This window comes from Symphalangus syndactylus, chromosome 12 (genome assembly GCF_028878055.3).
Source record: "Symphalangus syndactylus isolate Jambi chromosome 12, NHGRI_mSymSyn1-v2.1_pri, whole genome shotgun sequence".
Taxonomy (NCBI): Eukaryota; Metazoa; Chordata; class Mammalia; order Primates; family Hylobatidae; genus Symphalangus; species Symphalangus syndactylus.
The window spans coordinates 75599856-75614004 of record NC_072441.2 but is presented as its reverse complement, the minus strand read 5'-3'; the positions used below and the strand labels follow the sequence as shown (position 1 = coordinate 75614004).

The window sequence follows — 14149 nt, the reverse complement described above, 5'->3', positions numbered from 1 at the left end:
TGTGGGCCCATTGGTGTTCTGCGAGGGATTCCGTGTGTCTGGCAATGTGTGTCAACAGGTGTTGGCCCAAAATTTGGCCGGGCACGATGGCTCACGCCTGTAATCCCAGCACTTTGTGAGGCCGAGGCGGATGGATCGCTTGAGGTCAAGAGTTCAAGACCAGCCTGGCTAACATGGAGAAATCCCGTCTCTACTAAAAATACAAAAATTAGCCGAATGTGGTGGCATGCACCTGCTATTCCAGCTACTTGGAAGGCTGAGGCAGGAGAATCGCTTAAACCGGGGAGGCGGAGGTTGCAGTGAGCCAAGATCGCGCTACTGTTCTCCAGCCTGGGCGACAGAGCGATACTCCATCAAAAAAAAAAAAAAAAAAAAAAAAAGGAGCGAAAGAAGGCAGTGTTGATGGGACAACAAGACCTCCCAGGAGGCTTATTGTAGAGGCAGTGGCCGGATCCTGAGAGATGAGATTTTTTTAAATTATGAAGCAGAATGGGGAGAGAGAAACGGAGAAGCACATGAAAGAGAGAAAAGCACGAAAATCTGCAGACATCCAAGAATAAAGCAGAGAAAATAGTGTGAGTGTTTTTACATTAAAAAAAAATAATAAGAAGTAGAATGGTTGTCAGCAGGCTTTGTGGTCATGTAGTGGTCAATACTTGTAGTTGTGGTTGCCACAACCTGGGTTCTAATCTGAGTCACAGTAGTGTTTTGTATCCTGCGATTGTAGCTAGAAGACCTGTCGTTTGCTTTGCCTGTAATCCTGGCAGCCTCCAGAGAGCGGAGTCCACCGCTGGCCCGGAGGGGCGCCAGCTTCTGGAGTTCAGCCCACAGTGAATAAACGAGGGGGCGGCCTGGCCAAAAGGAAAACTTGGACATGCTCTTTGTCTCACAATGAAGCAGAAAAAATTCCCATAGGTGAAGATGCCGCCTCTCAAAGGCCCTTTGTCTGTAGCTTCCACTGTTAAAATAATGCAGTTATAGTCTTTTCTGGTAGAGAAAACGACTGTATCAGTTGGATTTTTTAAAAACATAAAACGAGAACGAGCTTTTAATGAGTTTACAATAAAATCTAAACTAGTTGTCATGGTCTACACCGGCTTGCCTCCATTCCTCATCCACTAATTTTTATGAGAACAGTAAATTATTACTATTATTATTGTTTTTGAGATATCGTCTTGTTCTGTCACCCAGGCTGGAGTGCCACGGCTCAATCTTGACTCACTGCAACCTCCGTCTCCTGGGTTCAAGCAATCAGAACAGTAAATAAACTACAGTTCACATAAAGTGCACAAATCTTTAGTGCAATTTGTTTAAGTTTGATAAATGTAATCACCACCCAGCTCAAGTTACAGAAAATTGCCATCATGTGAGAAAGGCCTGTTAGAGCCCCTTTCCAGGCAATTCCCACCCTGTGTGCTCTTAGTTAATCACTATTCTGATGTCTATTCCCATAGGTTACAATTGCCTGCTCTTGTAAGTTCACAAGAGTGAATGGACATATCTTTTGGATCTGGCCTTTTTTCTGCAGTTATGTTCATTATACTCATGAGATATATCCACGTAGTTTCATAGATCGCTTCTCAATTTCGGTGTTATTGAGTTCTTGTGATGAATATTCTTATAGCAGTCTTTTTGTGCACTTGAGATTCATGGAAGTTCTTCAATTGCTGGGTCATGACCTAAGTATAAGTTTAACATTAGTATAAATTGCCAGTCTTCTAGAATGTTTTTTCACCAGCGATGACTGTTGAAGTGGCACTAAATTCTTGTTAGCATGTGGTGTACTAACTTTGTTAAATGTAGCTATGCTCTCAGACCAGTCTGGCCAGCATAGCAAAACCCCGTCTCTACTAAAAATACAAAAATTAGCCAGGCATGGTGGCATGGACCTGTAGTCCCAGCTACTCAGGAGGGGGAGGTTGCAGTGACTCAAGATCGCACCATTGCACTCCAGCTTGGGTGACAGAGTGAGACCCTGTCTCAAAAAAAAAAAAAAAAAAAAAAAACCTAGCCATACACTGGTGAGTGGTTAGTGGTATCTCAGTGTGGAATTAATTTGTACTTGTCTAATGAGCAATATTCTGAAGCATATTTTCTTATGGCTTCCAGCATATAAGAAATTCTCCTTTGCAAAGGCCTATTCTAATATTTTGCCCGATTTTATTTGGCTTAGCTCTATATTACTGATTTATGAAAGTTCTCTTATATATTCAGGAAATTGAGTCATTTTTTACATAAATATATTGCAAATGACTTTTCCCAGTCAGTGACTTGACTGACAACTGAAAGCTGTCAACTGAAAAATCACACAATTTATAAATTTAGAAAGGAGATTTTATTTTTTATAAAGGGTTACAGCCTGCAAGGCGGCCATTCTGACAGACAGGGAGGCATACCTTCCTGCTGAAACCCAAAAAGTATGTTTCCAGGGAGGGGGGCGCGGAACAGGGATTTGTGTTGATCTGATTGGCCACATATGCATATTCAACAGGGAATAGGAGGAGCTCTGAATATTCATGAAGGGATCCTGCTGCATGCATGCTGAGCAAACATGCCTGTTACATGCAACCCATGTTCACTTCGGGGTGGAGAAAACATTTAAATACATTATAATTAGGCCCTATGCTTCAAAAGGTGAAGCAGGGACACAAAGGCAATCAAGTGCATAGCCTCTGTAAACTGTCCAAAACCAGTCCACAGCCAGTGGTCTCTTATCAAGAGAAAGTTACTGAAATCAGTCTTTTGTCCAATCAAAGAGGTAGTTATGGCTTGTGTAGGGAGGGCTCAGTCGGTTTATGGTAATGGGTGAGCTGCAAGTGCTTCATCATTGCTTATCACAAGCCCAGTGCTTGTTTAGCTAGAGAGAAAAAGGAAGAAGAAAAAAAAAACTGTGGCAATTAGAACATAGTTTATTTTATACGTTGAGGGGTGCATGACTTAACCTTGCCTGGCATGGCCTTAGGTCTTGTTTATAATATAGTATCTTACTACGGTAAGGAATCTGTTCTCGCCGCCTTTCTTTCCCGTCAGAAAGGGATACCTTCCGGACAGGACCGGAGTGAGCAGCTGCTAAACACCTTACAATCCACCGCGGGAGGGCCCCTCCCCCACTCCGAAGTAGCCATTCCGCGGAGGTGGAGAAACTCGCGTGTAGATCAATGCCCACGCACTTGGCCGATGGGAAATCACAAATTGGTGCCCAATTGGATCTTGGATCTCAGGAAAAAACTCCAGCATCAGAGGAAACTCTCAAAGATTTGCCCGGAGGAAACGGAAGGGTGGCGTTGCCATAGCCTAAGATGGGAAAATGGCAGGTGTCACAGGTTGCAGGGCAAGGTCGGAGACCAGTTGAGGGGCCCGGAGCCTTCCTGGAAAGAGTTTCCCATCCAGCCCTTCTCGGTTTCCGCATCCGTCTGACTCCTTATGATGTTGAGGATGCCAGGGTCTGGGACCTTTATGATGCAGAGGGTGCCCCCATTTCACCCCGGGCGCCTCCCGGCTCCCGCCTCCTTCTGGCAACCTGGTGCGCGGCTCTGGACCTGGCGACCCGCGACCGTGTTGTCAGTTGCTGCCGCCTCGCATAGGCTCATCTCTAGGCCAGTGGTGAGCTGTGGCCGGGTCGCTGCAACTCACTCCAGGACTCGGGACTCGTGGCCTTGGTGTCCCTCACGGAGCCCTCGGTGTGTCGCCTGCAGGCTCTTGTTTTGAAGAAAGCAGGGAGGGAACGGCCTTGTGAGACGACTCCAGGAGCAAAGAGCGACCCTCACAGGGCCCAAGTCCTCCCAGAGCACAGGGAAACTGTCGCTTCAGACCGTAGAACGGAGAGAAAGTGTTCTGCCTTATCTCCCTGGTGGTCTAGTGGCTAGGATTCGGCGCTTTCAATGCTGCTTCCCGGGTTCGATTCCCGGTTAGGAGATGTTTTGCACTGGCCGAACAGTCTCCACAGAGAGGGGCAAACCCCAGCGAAGGAGGGCAAGTCCTAGTGGACCACCTCCCACGACACACCCGCTCCTGTTTATCTCCGTCTCCGTTGTCCACAGAAGCGGCTTTGGAGAGCGACTGAGCGTCTCGTTCAGGTGTACACAGCCGTGCAGAGATGCCAGCCCCCGGGGAGCTGCACCTAATAAGCCCACCCTCGGCCGTCGCCGCCCCAAGGCCCCTATCGGGCTGAGCTGCGAATAACTAAGAGAGAGGCCAAGCCAAGTCGTGGCGTTTGTGCGTGCCCTGGACACGGGCACCGGCCAGTCAGCGGAGCCTCACCTTCCTTCGCAGCTAAGGTGATCCGTAGGCCTTCAGAAGAGGCGACCGGAAGCGATGCCTGCGAAGTTGGGAGGAGGGTGGGCGGCGGGTGAGGTCCTCGAGGGCGGTGCAGTTTGCTGATTGAGCGGTAGAGGGAGGCGATGTTCGCTGACCCAACAAAGACAGCAGGTGGAGTAGGCACAAATGGAGAACTGTGGCCCGTGCCCTAAGCAGAAAAGGAAGATGTAAAAATCAGCACTAGGACGTCGAAGCGATGGTACCACGGTCAAATCCCACAATGTCTACACTCTACCAAGCACTTGCGCACGCTCCCCCTTTTCCATTCAGCGGTTGGTGCAGACACAACGCAGAGTACTAACCACTATAGAATCCCAACGCGCCCCACACCTGCTACTGCCGTTGTTTTGCTTCCCCACCCCTGTTTTATTTATTTGTATATTTTTTTGAGAGACAGAATTTCGCTCTGTTGCCCAGGGTGGAGGGCAGTGGCATCATCTCGGCTCACTGCTACCTCCGCCTCTCAGGTTCAAGCGATTCTCCTGCCTCAGCCTCCCGAGTAGCTGGGACTACAAGCGTGCGCCTCCACGCCCAGCTAATTTTTGTATTTTTAGTAGAGACGGCTTTCACCATGTTGGCCCAGTTGGTCTCGAACTTCTGACTTCAGGTGAGTGATCCACCCACCTCGGCCTCCGAAAGTTCTGGGATTACAGGGGTGAGCCACCGCGCCCGATTCTCTGATTATTATTATTTTTTTAATGTAAAAACACTTATGCGATTTTTACTTCTTTATTCTTGGACAGCTACAGGTTCTTGTGATTTTCTCTCATGTCTTCTTCCCGTTTCCCCTCTCCATTCTGATACATATCCCATCTTCTCTGCATCCAGCCGGTGCCCTTTGCACGGGCATCCTGGGCTGTCCCATTGTCTCGTCCTGGTCTCCCCTGCTTCTCCCTCCTCCTTTTCACGTTTTCCCTTTTCACTCCCCTGCCTCTTTCTCGCTCCCGCCCCGCCAACCCCATCTACTGAAGCTAAGTTGAGTGAGGGGAGAGCAAGTGGAGCAGATGATTGTCTGAAGGCGGCGCAAAAAAAAAAAAAACAGAAAGCGCTACCATGAGAGCCGTCGGGGCGTTCAGCTTCCCTTGGGCCCTACTAGGCTCGGGCTAGGGTCGCAGATCCAGGCATTTCCAGAGGCACTGGCTTCTGAAGCAGGCAAGGGTCAACGCAGGGTGAAGGCCATTCGGCTGCCCTTCTGGTTTCAGAGTCAGGCAATGCACGCGTTTCTAACGTGCAACAACACGATTAGTCGACTCAGCCTCTCTGGTTTTCCGAAGCTTTGTAGTCTGCACACTTGTCCTGCAGAAAGCGAACGGCAACCCCTAGAGTTTAGTGATTGCTTAATCTAAGTTGAGATGAAAGGGACAAACTGAGATTGTCTCTGTGGCGCAATCGGTTAGAGTGTTTAGCTGTTTAACCGGAAAGTTGGTGGTTCGAACCCACCCAGGGACGTGATTTTAAATGTTGGTAGTTGTGGCCAGGCGCGGTGGCTCAAGCCTGATATTAATCCCAACACTTTGAGAGGCCGACGTAGGGGAAGCCTCGCCTGAGCTCAGAAGTTCAAGACCAGTGAGAATCCCATCTCATTAAAAAAAAAATGCAGTTGTTTCTCCTCAGGCCTATTACTATATTTAAAAGTGAAAGGCTCTTCCTTTATCCTTGTGTCTTGTGCATCCCACGAGGAACAAAGCAGAAGGTCCCCCTCCAAGCCTCCTAGAAAATAAGATCCCTCCAGAACGAGCCAGGTTGTTTGTATGGGAACCTGAAAGTATATGAAGAAAGAAACTTCAAAAATTCTGCCTTGCATGCCACAAAAATTAACCGATCACAGTCTGCCTTCAAGTGGTATCATAACTGTTCACATTACTCCTCTCCCTGCCTTTATGCTATTGTCATGCATTTTACTTTACACGTGTTATAAACCTTACAATCCATCTTTATTACTATTGTTTAAGGAGTCAGATGTGTTTTTGTTTGTTTGTTTTTTGTTGTTGTTTTTAAGATGAGTCTCGCTCTGACAGGCTGGAGTGCAGTGGCACAATCTTAGCTCACTGCAACCTCTGTTTCCTGGGTTCAAGCGATTCTCCTGACTCAGACTCCTGAGTAGCAGGGATTACAAGCGTGGGCCACCACACCGGACTAATTTTTGTATTAGAGGGGCAGCGGGGGGGTGGGTCACCATATTGGCCAGGCTAGTCTCAAACTCCTGACTTCAAGTGATCTGCCCGCCTCGGCCTCCCAAAGTGCTAGGATTACAGGTGTGAGCCACCACGCCCTGCTAAACAGTCAGATGTTAAAATTATATATTTGCCTATGTAGATGTCATTTCTAGTGTTCCTTTTTTTTTTTTTTTTTTTTGAACATCCAGATTTCCATCCAGTGTCAGTTTCCTTCTGACTGGAGGACTCCTTTAACTTGTCTATTAGATGTCTTCAACTTGTGCTATCATTCACTGATGCTCTGTTCATTAAAAAAAAAAAAAAAATTGTTACCGTGAGTTGTATTTTAGATATTTCAATCATTTGTGTCTTTGTGTTTCTTAATCTTTTTTTTCTGCAGTGTCTAATCTGATGTTAATTGCATCCAGTGAATTTATTATCTCAGATGTTTTAGTTTTTAATCTCTAAAGTTTGATTCTGACCATTTTTATATGTTTGATACCTCTGCTTATTTCTTTGGACCCATAGAATATTGTCACAATAACTGTTTTAAAGTCCTCTGTGTTCGTTTTGGTTTTTTTTTCTTTTTTTTTTTTTTTTTTTTTTTGAGACAGAGTCTCACTCTTGTTGCCCAGGCTGGAGTGCAATGGCGTGATCTCAGCTCACCACAACATCTGCCTCCCGGGTTCAAGCAATTCTCCTGCCTCTGCCTCCCGAGTAGCTGGGATTACAGGCATGCACCACCACAACTAGCTAATTTTTGTATTTTTACTGGAGATGGGGTTTCTTCATGTTGACCAGGCTGGTCTCGAACTCCTGACCTCGGGTGATCTGCCTGCCTCGGCCTTTCAAAGTGCTGGGATTACAGGTGTGAACCACCGCGCGTGGCTGTCCTCTCTGTTAATTCTAACATTATGTTAGGTCTGGTTCAATTTTGATTAACTGATTATTTCCCCTCTTTATGGGTCATCATTTCCTGGCTCTTTGCATACTTGGTATTTTTTAATTGGATACTGGACATTGTGAAGTTTACCTTCTTGCATACTAGCTATTTTCAAATTCCTTTTTTTCCCTTGCCAGCAGGAAGTTATATTTTATAATTCCTATAAATCATCTTGAATTTTTTCTGGGGTGTGCTTAAGTGACCTGTAAACAGTTGGATCCTTTTGGATCTTGCTTTCATGAACTTTTATGTGGTTCAGGAGTAGTGCTCAGTCCAAGGCTGATTATATCCCATTATGAAAGCATTATGAATTATGCATAATTCCAGTCTGGCTGGTGCAAACAGTGTTTTCTGCACTATGTGAGTACCAGATGCAATTCCATGATTTTCTTGGATGTTTCTTTCCCTGGCAGTAGTGAGCTACTCTTTTCACAATCATGCACTGACTAGTGCTCTGCTGAACACTGATGGCAGAAACTGTACATATGCCCAGATTCTCTCTCTGCTCAGCTCTTTTCTCGCTGGATCTTTGTACTATGAACTCTGTCTTGTTCTCCCCAGACACTTAGCTTCACTTCCTCAATTCAGGGAGTCTGCCACCAATCCTTTTCTTTGTGCCTAGCCTGGAAACAATTCTGCACCAGGCTGGCATTCCCTTCCATCCCAGATGGAACTCCAGAAAAATGAGGGGGTTCAGTGTAACTGAAAACAGTTGGGCCATTGCATTCAGTTTGAACCAGTTGATTTGCATGTCTGTAAAGGAGTCTGGAAAATGAACCCTAGGCCTAATGTGAATGGTGAACAAAATCAGATCTAGAAGTATTGAATGTATCATAAGCAAAGCAGAATTTTTTAAACTAACAGCATTAGTGATTCAGGTGGAATTTCTTTCTCTTCCCTATGTTCAGTTTCTGGCCAAAACATGTAGTTTGTTTTGTTTTCTTTTCTTTTCTTACTGTCAACATAACCTCATTTGTTGCATCTGTTGGAGTCTCTATTACTCACCTGGTGAGTCTGGTCTACATAGAGATTGAGCAGCCAGGAGCAGGGCCACTGTGAGCTGAGGAAATGTGGGAAAGAAAAATCCCACTGGCCTTTTTTTTTTTCTTTTTTTTTTAGAGGAGTCTCACTCTACCACTCAGGCTGGAGTGCAACCTCGGCTCACTGCAATCCCCAACTCCCAGGTTCAAGCGATTCTTCTGCCTCAGCCTCCCCAGTAGCTGGGATTATAGGTACCCACCACCACACCCAGCTAATTTTTGTATTTTTAGTAGAGACAGGATTTCACCATGTTGACCAGGCTGGTCTCAAACTCCTGACCTCAGGGGATCCACCCGCCTCCACCTCCCAAAGTGCTGGGATTACAGGCGTGAGCCACCGCACCCAGCCCTATTGGTGTTTTTGGAATAAAAGATGGTAATACATTGTCTCCTCATCAATGTGTCTGTCTTGGGGGTGGGGTTGTGATACTGGAGGAATTGGTGCTTGGCCTGAAGTGCAGCAACAACCCATCCAGCCCACCCCACTCACCTTCCAGAGTGGGAGGTAAATTCTGGTGTGTTTCTATGGGTTTATAACCTTTAGAACTAGTAACCTTTTCACATTCGTCTATACTCCTGGTGGATCCATGAAGTCCTGGCAAAAAATCATAAAGTCACGGTTGATCCATGACATTTGTGCTGGGCCTTGGGCAGAAACTGAACCTCCGGCAAGATGTGTATATCTGGAGTGGGCTGGCAGAAAGCTGTGAGGATAGTCCTTGGACCTTTAATCTGGGTAAAGGGCAGATCCCTGAGGATTCGGATGCCTTGGCCTGCAGCTACACCAGTGCGGGCCACTCAGTGGTTCCAAGCAGCAGTCTGGCACCCAAGTGCCTAAGCGCTCCCTCCAGAGAAGAGAAGGCAAAGCAAGCCCTGGGTGCAGAGACCCCAAACCTATCAAGGAGAATAGAAGGCAAAAGCAGGAGACAAGGGTGGGAAAGTGGGTGAGAGCCTTCCAGGACCTGTACACCACACATCGGGAATTGTGTCTATTAAAATTGTTGGTTCCTGAAGCCTCTGGAGGTTGGTTTGGGCAATTACAGTTTTCTGAGAAAGGTTATTTGGGGGTAGGGAAATGTAAGCATTGTTAATATAAAAATATTTGAGACAGGGTCTTGCTGTGTCGCCCAGGCTAGAGTGCAGTGGCGTGATCTCAGCTCACTGCAACCTCTCCCTCCTGGGTTCAAGCAATTCTCCTGCCTCCGCCTCTGGAGTAGCTGGGATTACAGGCACATGGCACCATGCCTGGCTAAGTTTTGTATTTTTAGTAAAGACAGTGTTTCACCGTGTTGGCCAGGCTGCTCTCAAACTCTTGACCTCAGATGATCCACCCACCTCCATCTCCCAAAATGGAATTACAGGCATAAGCTGCAGAGCCCAGCCTAATAATATTACTTTTGTGGGGCACAGTGGCTCACGCTTGCAATCCCGCTGCTTTGTAAGGCTGAAGTGGGTGGATCACCTGAGGTACAGAGTTCGAGACCAGCCAGATCAACATGGTGAAACCCCCATATCTTCCAAAACTACAAAAATTAGCCAAGCGTGTTGGTGCGCACCTGTAATCCCAGCTACTTGGGAGGCTGAGGCAGGAGAATCACTTGAACCTAGGAGGCAGAGGTTGCAGTGAGCCGAGATGGCACCATTGCACTTCATCCTGGGCAACAACGAGATTCCATCTCAAAAAACAAAAACAATAACAAAAACACATCTATCTATCTATCTATCTATCTATCTATCTATCTATTCTTAATTGGTGTGAATATGGAATATTGACTCCATATCCTTGGCTTGAGGTCCAGATGTGGCTTCAGATTGGTTTTCTCAGGCAAATCAACCTGTTCCACAACTGTGCTCCTAGATGGAGGGGAGCCAAGCAGGACCCACAGGAAATAACTCCTGAGATTTCAAAGATGTAATCACATTGTCAGCCCATGAAGAAATTCCGGGAATTAGAAGAGAATGAAGAGAATTTTGTGAGATTTCCTGAGCTAAAACTTAACACTGTTGTGTTGCCCTCAACCTCCCTTGCTGAAATGATTGCCTGGTGACAAATGTGCCCTTCCCTCCTCACCACTCTGACTAGCAGGACAAGGAATGAGGTGTGGTTTGCTGTGAGCAGATTTGTTGATTAGTAATGGCATTCCTTTCATGTTTCTTTAGAATCACCTACGGATTTCCAACCTTCAGAATAGCAACGGTGTTCCCACTCGATTTCAAACCGGGGGCCTTTCACATGTGAAGCGAACATGTAATCACCACACCACAGAAACCCCTCACAGTTCCTGGCACAAGACATATTCCTGAAAATGTTACCGTCTGCTGTTTTTAACTACTAGAGTTTCCAGTATAAGAAATTCGACTGCTTTTCAAAATTTCAGTGAAAAAACGCCAGGAAACACAATCCCTCAGGCAGACAGGCTGAACACTTATTTATGGTTCCATGCCTAGACCCGAAGGCAAGACCCTAGGGACTCCCAATCTGGCTTTGGGATCCCGCATCTTATGCAGGGTTTCCAGGAACTGAGTGCCCCTGTGTGAGATTCTCCCAGCTGACTCTCTCCGGCTCCCAGAAGTTTCAGGAGCTGGTGGGTTTTGAGCGTCGGAGCCCTGAGTGCCCTGTGCGGAAGAGGAGTGTGGACGCCGCCCCTGTAGGGCTGCTGACTGCGCCTCCGGGGCCTTTTCCCCCGGCGCTGGCCATCAGGTCTCTTGGCTCTTGACAGGTGATCACGCTTCGGGTCCTCCCAGGAACCACAGGACCCTCCTTGCCCGCCCTTCCCCCAGGCCAAGAGGCCTGATCCACAAGCTCTTTCCTTGCCAGCCTTTTGGCCTCAGCACCTCGAAATCTTCCCAAGGGCATCCTTCACTGTCACTCTTGCTTAGTCTGTTCAACTCAATTTAAGCTATACTTATTCACACATTCAAGTTTTAGCAGGTACTGTAGCAAATGCTGTGTCTCAAGGCATTTGACTGTTTGAAAATATAGAACATCCAACCCAGGCTAAACTGTGCTTCTTGGCCTGCATTGAATTCATCTGAAGACCAGGCCACTAGGTTTATAAAACACAAGGGTTTCAGAGCCATCACCACTGAAGGACACAGGAGCAGCCTATTCAGATTTCATGATCACAGGATCTCCACCTCCATCTTGAGATTTTTGTTTTAAGGGCAAATTTATTGCATTCTTTCATAATACTTGAAACTTTTTATTTGCCTTTTTAATGTTCCTACTCAACAGGTCTTGAAGTGAATTAAAACAAAGAGGTAAGGGCAGTTTTCAGAGAAAGGCAGTGTCTGTGAAGTTCTCAAGTTTGTCTCACAGCAAAAGGTCAACAGGCAGAATTTCATTTTGCTGAAAGATGTTAATGTTGTTTCTAAGGTGTTCTTTAGACGTGAGTGTAAAAACAAATTTGGGGAAGAAAGTGCCATTTTCTCCAGCAGTTACTTTTCTTACTGCAGTGGTTGCCATGTTTCCTTCACATCCAAAGTTCAAATGCTCCCACCCTGGGGAAAGTGACAAAATGTTCGCTGGATGCCAGGCTGCAGTGTCCAGCTTTGTTCTGCTTTGGCTCAGACTGGAGACTGGGACTGGACTGGACTATGTCTCCCTCACTAGAGATTGGGAGCCTAGATCCACATGAGGCAGGCATCATGGTAACTTTTGATTAGGCAATTTTGTGACATATTTTTCTGCTTTCTTCCCTCTGCAATCTCTCTCTCTCCCTCCACACTGACCCAGAGGAGAGGATTCACTGTCTTTCTGACTCAGAACATTTTGGGATCCTTCCTGGACAGAAAAAAAAAAGGCAATTGCCCTTTACCTTACAGGAGCAGAAAGGGCTGCAGGTATCTGGAGACCCACAAACTCACTTTGTGGGCCACTGCACATCTGTGCCTTGCGGGATCCTAGCATACCCAAATATGTGCGCTTGAATCTTCTCTGCCCGCTGAACAGGAAGTATGGTGTTCCTGACTCTTCAAGAGGAGCCACACGGAGAGGTCTTAAGCATTTCTCTGGACCTTGAACACAGGCCAGAAAGAGGCTTGAAGGTGAGGGCGGAGCCAAGAAAGGGTGGAAAGACAGGCCAACCCACTCTCCCAAGGGTACCTTCTTCAGGACAGTGATTTACTCTAATTTAGTGATCAGGAAAGGAGAGGATTGTGTAGAGCAACGTCCCTACTTGAAAACATGAATTCCTACCTAGATGTGGAGTCTGAGTAAAATATCGGCATCAAAAAGAACTCTGGTTGGCTGGGCAAGGTGTCTCATGCCTGTAGTCCCAGCACTTTGGGAAGCCCAGGCAGGCTGATCCCTTAAGCTCAGGAGTTTGAGACCATTCTGGGCAAAATGGCAAAACCCTGTCTCTGTGGTGGCGCACCTGTGGTCCCAGCTACCCCAGAGGCTGATATGGGAGAATCACTTGAGCCCGGGTGTTTGAGGCTGCAGTGAGCCACGATCACGCCACTGCACTCCAGCCTGAGTGACAGAGCAAGACCCTATCTTAAAACAATCAAAAACCTGTGATTTTTTTTTTCTCTCCGTATTGCAAGGATGAGAACAAACAGTTCCAACTGAGATGGAAACAGTGCAGATGCGAAAGGTTTTAGGGGGAAACCTCTGGTGTTCTGTCAGGGACCACAGGCCTTGCTTGAAAGAAATTTCATCCAGGCTGTCTGGTTTCCTGCATGTGTCTCAGGCCTGCTGTTGGTGGTCCCAAGGACTGAGTGCTTAGCCCCTTCTCAGCTTGGGTGCCTCCCCTTTTGCCTTCTCCCAGCAACTTGGTCCACTGCCATGGCTCCTGTGGCCATCTCTCCAGAGCCATGCTGTCACCTCGAAAAGGGGCATCTCTAGATCAGCTTTTTTCATTAAATTGGAATATGAATATATTTATTAGGATGCTCACAAAATAAATGAGACATTAATTAGCACCCTCCTCATATAATAAAGAATACATATGACCCACATTGTGGCAGGAAACAGGGATAAGGGCTATCAGAGCTAGGACTAAGTGTCCACTGAAGAAATCTCAATTCACCAAAGAGAAGTTGTTTCCTTGGATTCCATCATCTCTGCTCTAGCTACCAGCCAGGTCTCCACAACCTTCCCAGAATCCTTCATTCCAGCACCAGTTCATGTTCTTTGCCCTGGCCACTCCTGACTCTTTCAAGACCTGAGTCCACTTTCCCTTGTCTCACTCACCCACCTCTGAAATCTTGCAGCACATCTCTTTGGTATGCTGCTGCCCTGCCGCCATCAAGGGCACAATTGTCAGGTGGAGGAAGAACATACATACCGAAAGCAAACAGCAGGGATACATTAGTAAATGACACTTGGACATAAACCAAACAACCTCACAGAAGACATGCTTCCTCCCAAAATGATATATAATCCCCTAGAAGCAAAGGAAACCCCTCAATCACTTTAACACGTATGAATGATTCTGTATGCCTGGCACAGGGGATATATAGTGGGTGGTGTTTACTTCCATTGTACCCTGCACACAGTAGAAAATTAGTGACTGGAAGCTAGAACCAGGTCTGTATCCCCGCTCCCATCAGGTTCTCCTGGCCCTTCCTGCCTTTGATGGTGCCACGGCTCTACTTCTTCTGTTCTGAACATTTGTTCATTTTTCAATAGAGAGGATAAGAGGATGAAAGATGGCAGAGAAAGGGTGGGCAGGGGGAAGAGGGAAAAC

General features: G+C 46.8%; 1 pseudogene; it reads left to right on the top strand.

Annotated features, from left to right (window-relative positions):
* LOC134734237 (neuroblastoma breakpoint family member 11-like) overlaps positions 1-14149 on the top strand; it is a 514399-nt pseudogene that overhangs the window by 119923 nt on the left and 380327 nt on the right.